Genomic DNA, 10,881 nt, shown 5'->3' with positions numbered 1-10,881 from the left:
ATTTTATTAAGATGACAGTTTATCTGATTTTTTCTATTAATATAAAAAATAGGGCTTCCCTGGTGGCGCAGCGGTTAAGAACCTGCCTGCCAATGCAGGGAACACGGGTTCGAGCCCTGGTTTGGGAAGATCCCACTAAGCCCGTGAGTCACAACTGCTGAGCCTGCGCGTCTGGAGCCTGTGCTCCCCGCAACGGGAGAGGCCGCGACGGTGAGAGGCCCGCGCACCGCGATGAAGAGTGGCCCCCGCTTGCTGCAACTGGAGAAAGCCCTCGCACAGGAACGAAGACCCAACACAGCCAAAAATAAATATAAATAAATAAATAAATAAATAAATTTTAAAAATAATAAAAATAAAAAATAAAATAAAATTGTTTTTGGATTTGTTTTAATTTACATAGAGCAAAAGTCACATTTTTTGGTGTAAAGTTCAATAAGTTTTTACATGTGCATGTATTCTCATAACTACAACCAGAGTAGGATACAGAAGTATTCCTATATCCCAAAGAATTATCTCATTCATTTCATTTGTATTCACAACATATTCTCAAACTCCTGGAAACCACTCATCTGTTCTGTCCTCCTATATTATCGCCTTTTCCAAAATGCCAAATGAATGAAATTATGCGGTATATAACATTTTAATACTGGGTTCCTTAATTTAGCATAATGAATTCGTGATTCATCCATGCTGTTGTACATAGCAATAGTTTCTTTTTTAATTATTTAGTATTCCATTACATTGACTTAGTTTTGAATAATAAATTAACCTTAATTTCTTGAGATAAAACTGAATTTGTCATAGTATAAATTTGTTCTTTTGTTATATATTGCTAGATTGATTTGATATTCTTAGTTAACAAATGTTGTGTCTTTATTTATAAGGTATATTGCTCTCTAAATTTCCTTTCTTATAATGGCATTGCTCAGTTTGATATCACTAATATCTTTTTAAAATTTTATTTTATTTATTTATTTACGGCTGCATTGGGTCTTCCTTGCTGCACGTGAGCTTTCTCTAGTTGCAGCAAGTGGGAGCTACTCTTCGTTGCGGTGCACAGGCTTCTTACTGCAGTGGCTTCTCTTGTTGCGGAGCACGGGCTCTAGATGTGCGGGCTTCAGTAGTTGTGGCTCGTGGGCTCTAGAGCGCAGGCTCAGGAGTTGTGGCGCACGGGCTTAGTTGCTCCGCGGCCTGTGGGATCTTCCCGGACCAGGGCTAGAACCCGTGCCCCCTGCATTGGCAGGCAAATTCTTAACCACTGTGCCACCAGGGAAGCCATGATATCACTAATATCTTGCATACATAAAAAAATTGGAGAAATCTTTCCTTCCTTTATTTTCTGAAAGAACATGTGCAATACTGTTGTTGTTTCTTCATTAAATGTTTGTTAGAGTATACCGGTGAAGCCAAAATAATTTGTCTGAAATCTTTAAGCTACAAAATTACTATTATTGATATATGGCTATCCAAGATTTTTTACTTCTTCTTGATTAGTTTTAGTATATGTGATTTTTCAAAGATTTGTTTATTTCATACAAGGTGTCAAATTTATAGTCATTTATCATTCTTTATTATCTTTTTCATATCTATACAATCTACAGTGATATCCCTCTTTCATTTCTAATATTGGTAATTTATTTTGTCTTTATTTTTTGATCAGTCTTCTTAAAGATTATCAATTTTTTAAATCTTTTCAAAGAACCAATTTTGACTACTTTAATTTTACCTATTGTTTGTTAATTTTCTATCTATGGATATTCTCTTATTTTTTCTTTTCCTTATTTTATGTTTTCTTAAGGCCATAGTCTGCTTAGAACATTGATTTTAATTTTTTCCCTCTATTAAAATATTTAAAGCTATAAATTTCCTATATAGTATCCTGTAGCTACATCTCATAGATGTTGATATATTGCATTTTAATTATCATTCAGTTCCCAATATTTCCTATCTTCTCTTTTGATATTGACATTAAACTATGGGTTGTTTAGAACCATGTTATTTTATTCCCCTCAAACATTAGGGGATTTGTACATATTTTACTTATCATTTTCTAATTTAATTATATTGTGGTAAGCCAACATTCCCTGTATGATTTCAATCCTTTTAAATTAATGAGATTTATTTAATATGGCCCATAAGGAGTATTTGCCTGCATTGATGAACATTCCTTGTTCTGTTGTTGAGTCTAGCTTTCTCTAAATATGAAGTTGGCTGACATAGTTGTTCAGATATTTTATGCTTACTGATTTTTTGTCTGTTTGTTCTATCAACTACTAAAAGAGGGGTATTAAAATTTCCAAACATTATTATAATCTGTCTATTTCTTCTCCCTCTGATTCTGCCTTTTTGCTTCATGTATTTTGAAGCCCTTTTATTAAGTACTTTGACATTCTGCCTTTCTGATAAAACAATCCTTTTATTATTATGAAATACTTGTTTATCCTTAACAATACTCTTTGGATTGAAGTCTACCTTGTCTGATATTAATATATATACATCAGCTTTCTTATGTTTACTCTTAGCATGAGGTATAATTTGTCATCCTACTACTTGTAGCTTACCTTGTCCTTATATTTAATGTGCATCTCCTGTAGACAACATATAGCTTGACTATTCTTTTATTATCCACCCTGGTAATCTCTGCCTCCTAACTGCAGTGTTTTCTTTAAAAAATTTAAATTGAAAATAAGCACACACATGCTTGGGTTTTTGTTTAATATTTTGCTATTTGTCTTATATTTATGCCATGAGTTTAGTTCTCTTTCTTTCCTTTCCTTCCCTCTTTAAGGTTATTCAAATTATAGTCAGTATTCCATTTATTTCTTCCACTTGATATTTAAATGTGTAGACATTGATATGTACTGAGATAAGGAAATACAAATATGGAATGGGAAAATGTGAGGACGAACCCTGTGCTGTTGGATTTGAATTAGCAGTATCAGTATGAACTAATGATTGCTTAAAAATATATACTTGCAAACTCTTCCATTGAAGGTCTTAGAAGAAATGTCACCCAAAGCAATTAGTACATATAATACAATGCCCAGATGTTGTTTTTTTAAATTAATTAATTAATTTACTATTTATTTTTGATTGCATTGGGTCTTTATTGCTGTGCGCAGGCTTTCTCTAGTTGCAGCGAGCAGAGGCTACTCTTCGTTGCAGTGCGTGGGCTTCTCATTGCGGTGGCTTCTCCTGTTGTGGACCATGGGCTCTAGGTGTGCAGGCTTCAGTAGTTGTGGCACACGGGCTCAGTAGTTGTGGCACATGGGCTCTAGAGCGCAGGCTCAGTAGGTGTGGTGCATGGGCTTAGTTGCTCTGCGGCATGTGGGATCTTCCCGGACCAGGGCTCAAACCCCGGTCCCCTGCACTGGCAGGCAGGTTCTTAACTACTGTGCCACCAGGGAAGCCCCCAGATGTTGGTTTTTTAAATGTCACTTCTAACTAAAAGATATGAGGTTTGGGACTGGGAAAGTAAAAAGTGAGTCTGAAATATTTTGTTGCATCAGAAATCAAAGATGTGTTCATATACTAAAAGGGATACATTAAAAGGGTACAGAGATTACCTGAAAGGACTTTCCTGGTGATATTTAGGACAAATTAAAAATTAAAAAATAATAATCATAATGGCTTATAATACATTGACCAAAAAAATGAATCAATACAACCAGAAAGATACTTTTTAAGAAAGACAAGAGGCTATGTGTGAGAGAGAGATCTTCCTTACAGAGTAAAAGAAATGGACAAATTCACCATTTTGCAATTAACAATATAATAAATATTTTTTTAAATTTTATGAACAAATATTAAAATCAGAACTAGGAAAGAAACATTCATATTTGGAGACTTCAACACCTATATCTCATAAATTGATAAAACAAGTAGAAAAAAGTCAGTAAAGAGATAAAAGATCTGAACAACACTGTCAATCAACTTGACTAATTGCAAATTATAGAACACAATAGCAAACAATACACATCTATTTCAAGTGCACAAGGAATATTCACAAAGATACCATATGCTCAACCAGAAGGTAAGTCTTCATTAATTATGAAATGATATTAAAATACCTTCATTTGCAATGATACACCCAAAAAAACCTCAAATATTTGCATATTAAATAATCACTTCTAAATAACATGTGGATCAAAAAACGTATTACAGCAGAAACTAGAAAATATTTTGAACTCAATAATAATTAAAATACAACATATCTAAATTTGTGGAGCATAGAAAAAGTACTGATTAAAGGGAAACATATAACTTTAAATGCTTATATGCTTATATTTAAAAAGAAAGGTGTAAATAGAACTAAGCTCCCATTTTCAGAAAATGAAAAACATGAAACTGAACAAATTAAGCCCAAAGGATGTAGAATGAAGAAATGATAAAGATAAGAACTGAAATAAAATAGAAATAGATATTAAATATTTCCAACTGACAACCCCCTTCAAATTGGCTGGAATTTCTATCTTCTCATTCATTCATTTGTTCACACAACCTACATTTATTTTGCAACACTCTGACCTTGGCACTGAGGGAGATGCTTTGGAAAAGCAGTGATTACAGTTCCTTCCTTCATTGTACATAGGAAAATAATTATTCAAATAATTAAATCTTTGCTTTTGATCAATTCTATATGAGAACATCAGGATGCAGTGAGATTGTAAAAGGAGGATTGAAGCATCTCTGAAAGATTACAGATTATATAGAAAAAAAAAGAGCACACATGTAACCCAAAATGCTCAGTTGAATTCATCTAGTACTGCTCAAAGGTTATAGAATTTTAGCTGGAGTGACGTGATCACACAGAACAAGAAGAACTACAACAGAGTTTCTTGAGACTTGCTCCATTTCTTGCTCCCTCCACTGAAGTCCTTAGTGGTGGTGGGTGATAGTCATTATTGCTGGACATGAATATTCTGGTCCTGTTTCTTTGGGGCACGTGGTAAGATTGTAATTCTGGGGAAAATGTAAGTGTGTAATTTACTATGTGCTCTTCCCCCTATCATGATGATTATAGAAATTAAGATGAAGCCTCTGTCAGCCTTAGCCCCTAACAGAGAGGATGTAAGACTGAGCTAACTCACAGGGGACATGTGGCATAAGCAAGAAATAAATCTTTTGTTGTCAATGAGATAATGGGAATGTATGTTAGTGCAACATAACCTAGCCTATCCTGACTATTACACATTTACATCAGCAAACTACATTAACCTGCCAGAGAAAATGGACATTCAGCTGTTAAGTGACACTGCACCATTTCTCTGCCTCAAATTATCCAGAATTCCTTAAAGCACATTTCTACACGGATTCTTAATCTGCTCTGTTCTGGTCAGGGACAATGGCAAAGGAGGCCATTAAAGCTCCCCTAAGAAACTGAATACCATTCTAATGTGTTAGGAAATTCACTTATTTTACCATGAAAAGAACAATTTCCCTTTATATCTATGCACAATCCCCTATATAGTAAAAGTTTAATAAATAACTGTTAGTGGTTTTTTTTTTTTTAAGAAATAGTTATGCCCTGTACTGTTAGTGTTTTACTAGATCATCTCTGTTAGCTCATAGGAAGTAATTAAGGTGAAACATAACGATAAGTTAAGAATCTGACATAACATTTTTTTCAAAGAGCCAAAAATATAAGTAACAGAATACTAAACAGTGGTCAATGGGCTTAAGTAATTAACCACATCAGTAATTAAATAGGCTTAGTGAGGTGAAACTAATGACTAAATTTCAGGATCTATTATATCAAAATGGAGGATAATTCTTGCTTATGTGGTGTTACTCTGGTATCACTGAAATAATTTAACTCTCTAATGACCTTTTCATTTAGGTTTGATTAATTCTATATCATGGCATTAGCTCATGCAGTGAGCCTTACTGTCACGGTAGATTTTATAATTACTTAGCAGAATCAAGGCCTGTAAACACTCAGAATTGCAATAGAAAATGTCATCACCTGGAAGTGCTTTGGCATTGGGAGACAGATATAGGGCAAAATTATCTATTATCCATACCTCAATCTAATACTGAGGTATCAGAGGGTATTAAAATGTACTTAACTTACATTTTCCAATAACTTTAAATTATCCAAGGTTATAAGTAACAACCTTATATCCAAGGTTATAAGTACTCTAACGCAAACAACTTGATTGCTTTTCAGAAAAATAATTTGTTTTTCTTTCTTTTCACTTATGCATTGGTTTTAGCTTTTGGCTGCTTCTCCAGAATCCTCTGGTCACACACTACCCTCAGGGATGCTCTAGTCTGATAAAAACATGGGTATACAGAGCTGCCAAACACTTTAAGAAACCATCAATCTACTACTGTAAAAAATTAACAGTGCTTAAATTTACAAAAAAGATGTTGGAGATTTGTGAAGAAGCCCAGGACAGGAAAATATCTAGAAATTTATAACAGAAAGTATTTCCAAAAGAAAATGAAGTGCATATTCTGTTTCTCAGGTAGTATATGGAAAAGTTCATTTTCAAGGAGCCTGAGTCAGACTAGAAATAGTAAAGCTCTGCAAGCAAAATGCTCTCTTAAATGTCTAGCTCTTAAGTAAATAATCAGGTAATATTTTAGCACCTTAAGTTTACAAATTATTTTCACATTTGATCCTCACAACAATTCTGAGGAGGAATGAATAGATAGTGTCATTCTCCTTTCATGGAAGAGGATGCTGAGTCCAGAATGTAGCACAAGTGACTTAACTGAGGTCTTTAACTAGTAAATGTCAGTGTCAGAGTGGTGTCAGTACAAAAGCCCAGGCCCTGGCCAGAATATATCCGAGACCCCAACCCAACTATATTCTCTGACAGCTATGTGACATTGGTACTGTTTCCAAACTCTCTGGGCCTCATTTTCCATAGTTACAAATATGGATAATACCTACTTCAAACAACTGTTACAGAATTAAATAAGGGAATAAGAGAACATTTTAATAATTATCAGTAGTATGCTGACAAATATTAAACAACAGGCTCTCTGAAGAAAAAAGTACATATATGTTTATTATAAATGTTATTGACATGAATGTGTAGCACACAACTAGCAATTAATGGTAAAATACACAATACTTATTATTGTAAATTCTACATAACCAATTGGTTCTAACAATGCTTCCACTGATATTTTTCAAACTCTTGTAGTGATAGACAAATTATGGCTTCAATTCAACCAGGATTTGGCAAAAAGAGTCAGATCCCAATCTGCCATCTCTTTTCCCAATAAATGCCTCATCATTAAATATGATATGTGACATCAAAGCTGGTTGATATTTTTGTTTACTATAACAAGTTAGGAGGAAAGTGAAACAACTAAGTTGTGTGTCAGAATCTTATTTGCTCATGAATGACGTGCATCACACCTCTGCTGAGTCAGATAATAGTTTTCAAATGATAAATGAATATTTCCTTAATTTTATATTCTTCATAATGTAACTGCATGACACACTTTCCATTTTAATTTGCATCATTAACATTTCTCAAGATTAGACAATCAACAAAACAATAAATCAATACCTGATTTGTAGCATTTGCCAGCCATGGGTAATTTGAGCCGCCAATATGATGTCACTGAATACAGAGCTGAAAAGAGATGTGTAGTAGTACACTGTTATACAGGATTTCCACCACAGATACAATAGGTATGGATAACCTCGAGACATAACATAACATAAATAATAGTAAAATGAAAAATAATTTGGAAGTGATTGAGCTTTGAGCGTTTATTAATTTTGCTTTCAATATTTTAGTTAAGTGAAGGTTTACACTATTTAATTTTTAATAATGGGTGCTTCTAATTACTGCTTTGAAAAATTCTGGAAAATTTAACAATGAGCTCTTTCAGGTGAGCCAGTACTAGCTGGCTACAGCACAACGCTGGAACCCACTGCATATTATGCTCAGTGAATATATATTTTCTTCCCTTTTTTTTTTCTTTTGTCTTGTTAGCTTTCTACCCATTCTCCCTTTATCAATCAAAGATGCCATCCAGCTCAATTCAGCATTTCCACCCTTGGCACCTAGGAGCTTTGGGAAGGTGCCGCGATAGCTGCTCTTAATTAAGTCAACTTCAAAAAACTTCCAAACATGCCTCGTTTTCCTTATCAGTCATTTTGCAGCTAACATACAAATTTAGCTGAAAATTTTCTGAATATATTTTTATAATCTGCCTGTTTTGAGAATAACAAAAACCATCAGAAAAAAAGGTTACTTTTTAAGTTATTATTCTAAAGCACTATTTTGTTCTCTTTAGAGCCAAAGTGTAGGAAGCAGCAACATCTATTGATATCCTTTCTCCATCCAGGATGCTGACTCAAATCTAAGGGATGCTCTATCCTAGGAATCCAGCGCTGACCAAGCCAGCAAGAATCATGGGCAGAGAAGTCTAAGTGTTAACAGAGGCTCAAAGCTACCTCAAGACACTGCATCCTCTGTGAGCAAGGTTTCATCTAGATAAGAGACTACCAAGTAATTTTCTGGCCCTTGTTGTTATTCCTCCCTCCCCGCGCGTATTCTTCCCCAGAGGTTGATAGAACCTCACTTAGTTCCTGCTACCTGATGCCATAGAGGCTTACTGGGCCGTGCGACGCAGAATGTGATGTTTATTCATCCTGATCATCCTGATGACCCTACACTCTGTGGAAACAAGCCCAGAGTGAAGATGGGACTATATTTGTGCACTAATCACATTACAATTCTGATGGGATAAACGTGTGCCTAGTATTACTTTTCTTTTTTTCCTTTCTTTCTCCTCTAAGGTTTTTTGGGTTACTTGGGGGTTTGTTGGCTTACTTTGTATTTTGTGTAAAATGTTATACAAGCATCTTCCTCTCTCATCCTCTACAAAGTCCTTTTCTTGTTTCCTTTATCTTTAAATCAATAGCATTCAAGTATTTGTTCAGGAGCTGCATGTTTCACAATCCCACCATAAAAAGAAGCTTCTCCCAGACTCAGGAAAACGAGATGAAGCACAGCTCCTTCATTTCATCAACACTCATTTACAATGGCTACTGATGCAGATTTTAGGGGAGACTAAAAAATAATTTGATACAAACTGCCCACCCGTCTTCATGGGGTTATTTGTTAGATTCAGTCTGTATCGTAAAATAACCTCTTTACTAGGTGCCGGTGTCAGCTCTTCTGCTTACAAGTTTCATGACCTTATACTTGTCACAACCTCTAGTGTCATCTGGAAAATGGATATAAATAATACATCCCTAGTTAGCTAATGAAATGATTGGGAGGACCAATTTTAAAACGTGTGGTGAAATGTTTTGTAAATAAAAAGACACAATGCAAACAAAGCATGATTATTATGGCTTTATTTATAACTCTTCAGCTCTAACATAATTATATACAGTTTTCCAGAGACAGACACACTGAGGTTTTGATGAGAAACCTTATTATGTGGATAAGATACTAGAATGTATCCAGGAATACTAACATCTTACCATGATCCAGCCACTCGTTTTGAGAAGCTCCTGGATGGGAGATGTATGGATAAAGTAAGCAAAGCACGCAAGGCCACAGTCTTACTATATGGGACTGTAGCTCCACACCCCAAAGTGGGCTGGACTTCAGGAGGCAAATTCTTTTTGCCAAGAGTAGAAAATTTGCTTCTGAAATGGACCTGGTATGATTGTGGAGAACTGTACTGACCAGACGATTCAGTGGACACAATTTGCAGTGACTCATTCTGACCATTGTTTTAGTAATGCTGTCTGGTGGTTCTTAGAACCCATAACCGTGGTCTTTGAACTTCTGATTTCAATTCAATCCAATCAATTAGAGCAGAAACTGATCAGCAATACAGCACCAACATTTCATCCTATGCACAGTTACCACAAACACCATCTACCAAGTCGTTCATGTAAACCATCATGCTAGAGTGTGTTTTTGAGACATGAAGAACCTGTGTTTAAAAGGCAACTGAAGAAAAATTATTCTGGAATAGGAATGGGAAAGAAACTTTTTTTTCAAAGTAGCTTTTGGGGGAAGAGAAGTTTAAACTTCCTCTTAAATTTTTTCTTGTTATTATTCTCTATCTCTACGATTGACCCAGGCTATGACTTTAAAGAGAAAAAGGCCAAAATGAGGAGAGAGGATTTTTGATGTCCAGATCAGCACCAATTTCCTGAGCTATGTGCTGCCTTTCTGTCTGTCTGAGCAGGAGTTCCAGCGGCCTCATCTTTGGAGGTCATAAAACCCAGTAAGGAGACACGTGATAAAAGATTTAGGCCTCTCTTATTAACACATAACTGTTAGCAAGTAATGGCAAATTAAGAAACATTAACAATAGATGATACTTAACTATAAATGCCTTGACAAGTGTGAGTTTGAACTTTTTATTCTTAATGTGTTCCAGGGTTTAAAATGCGCTTTTAGAGTTACAATAAAACCTGGGTTTTTTTTTCTTTGTAGTTTCAATATCAATTCAGTTCTCATCTGCAGTCTCATCCTTAGATCTTTAAAATAACAGCATTTGGAAAAAAGTAAATCACAGAGAAGGGCAATCTCTATATGCAATAAGCAACAAAGATAAAAACGGATGGGTAATCCTTAAGTGGAAAAGCATCATTGTAAGAAATGCTCAAAGAGGATTTCTTTCACTCATAAATAGGTCATATTCATGGGGATTTGCACCAACATAAGCACTTTAAAAAGATTGTATATAATCCCTTCTTGGAACAGACATTTAGAATCAAGTCCTCTACTCCCAACTCTTAGGCCTCCAAAGATATAAAAAGTGGCCACATTTTCTACCGACACCTGGAAACTCATTTCTGATTTGTGTATCTGTCTGTTGAGACAGTAGGTACTTGTGACTGATATAAGTGGAGTAAAGTAGCTCCGTAACCTTGGTCTTTGA

General features: G+C 35.0%; 1 long non-coding RNA gene across 1 annotated transcript in view; it reads right to left on the bottom strand.

Annotated features, from left to right (window-relative positions):
- Window positions 1–7,529: 7,529 nt before the first annotated feature.
- Window positions 7,530–10,881, bottom strand: part of LOC137768669 (uncharacterized) — a 161,608-nt gene continuing 158,256 nt past the window's right edge. Inside the window, exon 3 of the long non-coding RNA XR_011074775.1 lies at window positions 7,530–7,595. This is a non-coding gene — a long non-coding RNA (uncharacterized lncRNA). The remainder of the gene's footprint in view (window positions 7,596–10,881) is intronic.

The sequence above is a fragment of the Eschrichtius robustus genome, chromosome 8 (assembly GCF_028021215.1).
Source record: "Eschrichtius robustus isolate mEscRob2 chromosome 8, mEscRob2.pri, whole genome shotgun sequence".
In the NCBI taxonomy this organism is placed as follows: Eukaryota; Metazoa; Chordata; class Mammalia; order Artiodactyla; family Eschrichtiidae; genus Eschrichtius; species Eschrichtius robustus.
The sequence above is the reverse complement of the archived record's forward strand: the minus strand, read 5'-3'. Positions and strand labels throughout refer to the sequence as shown.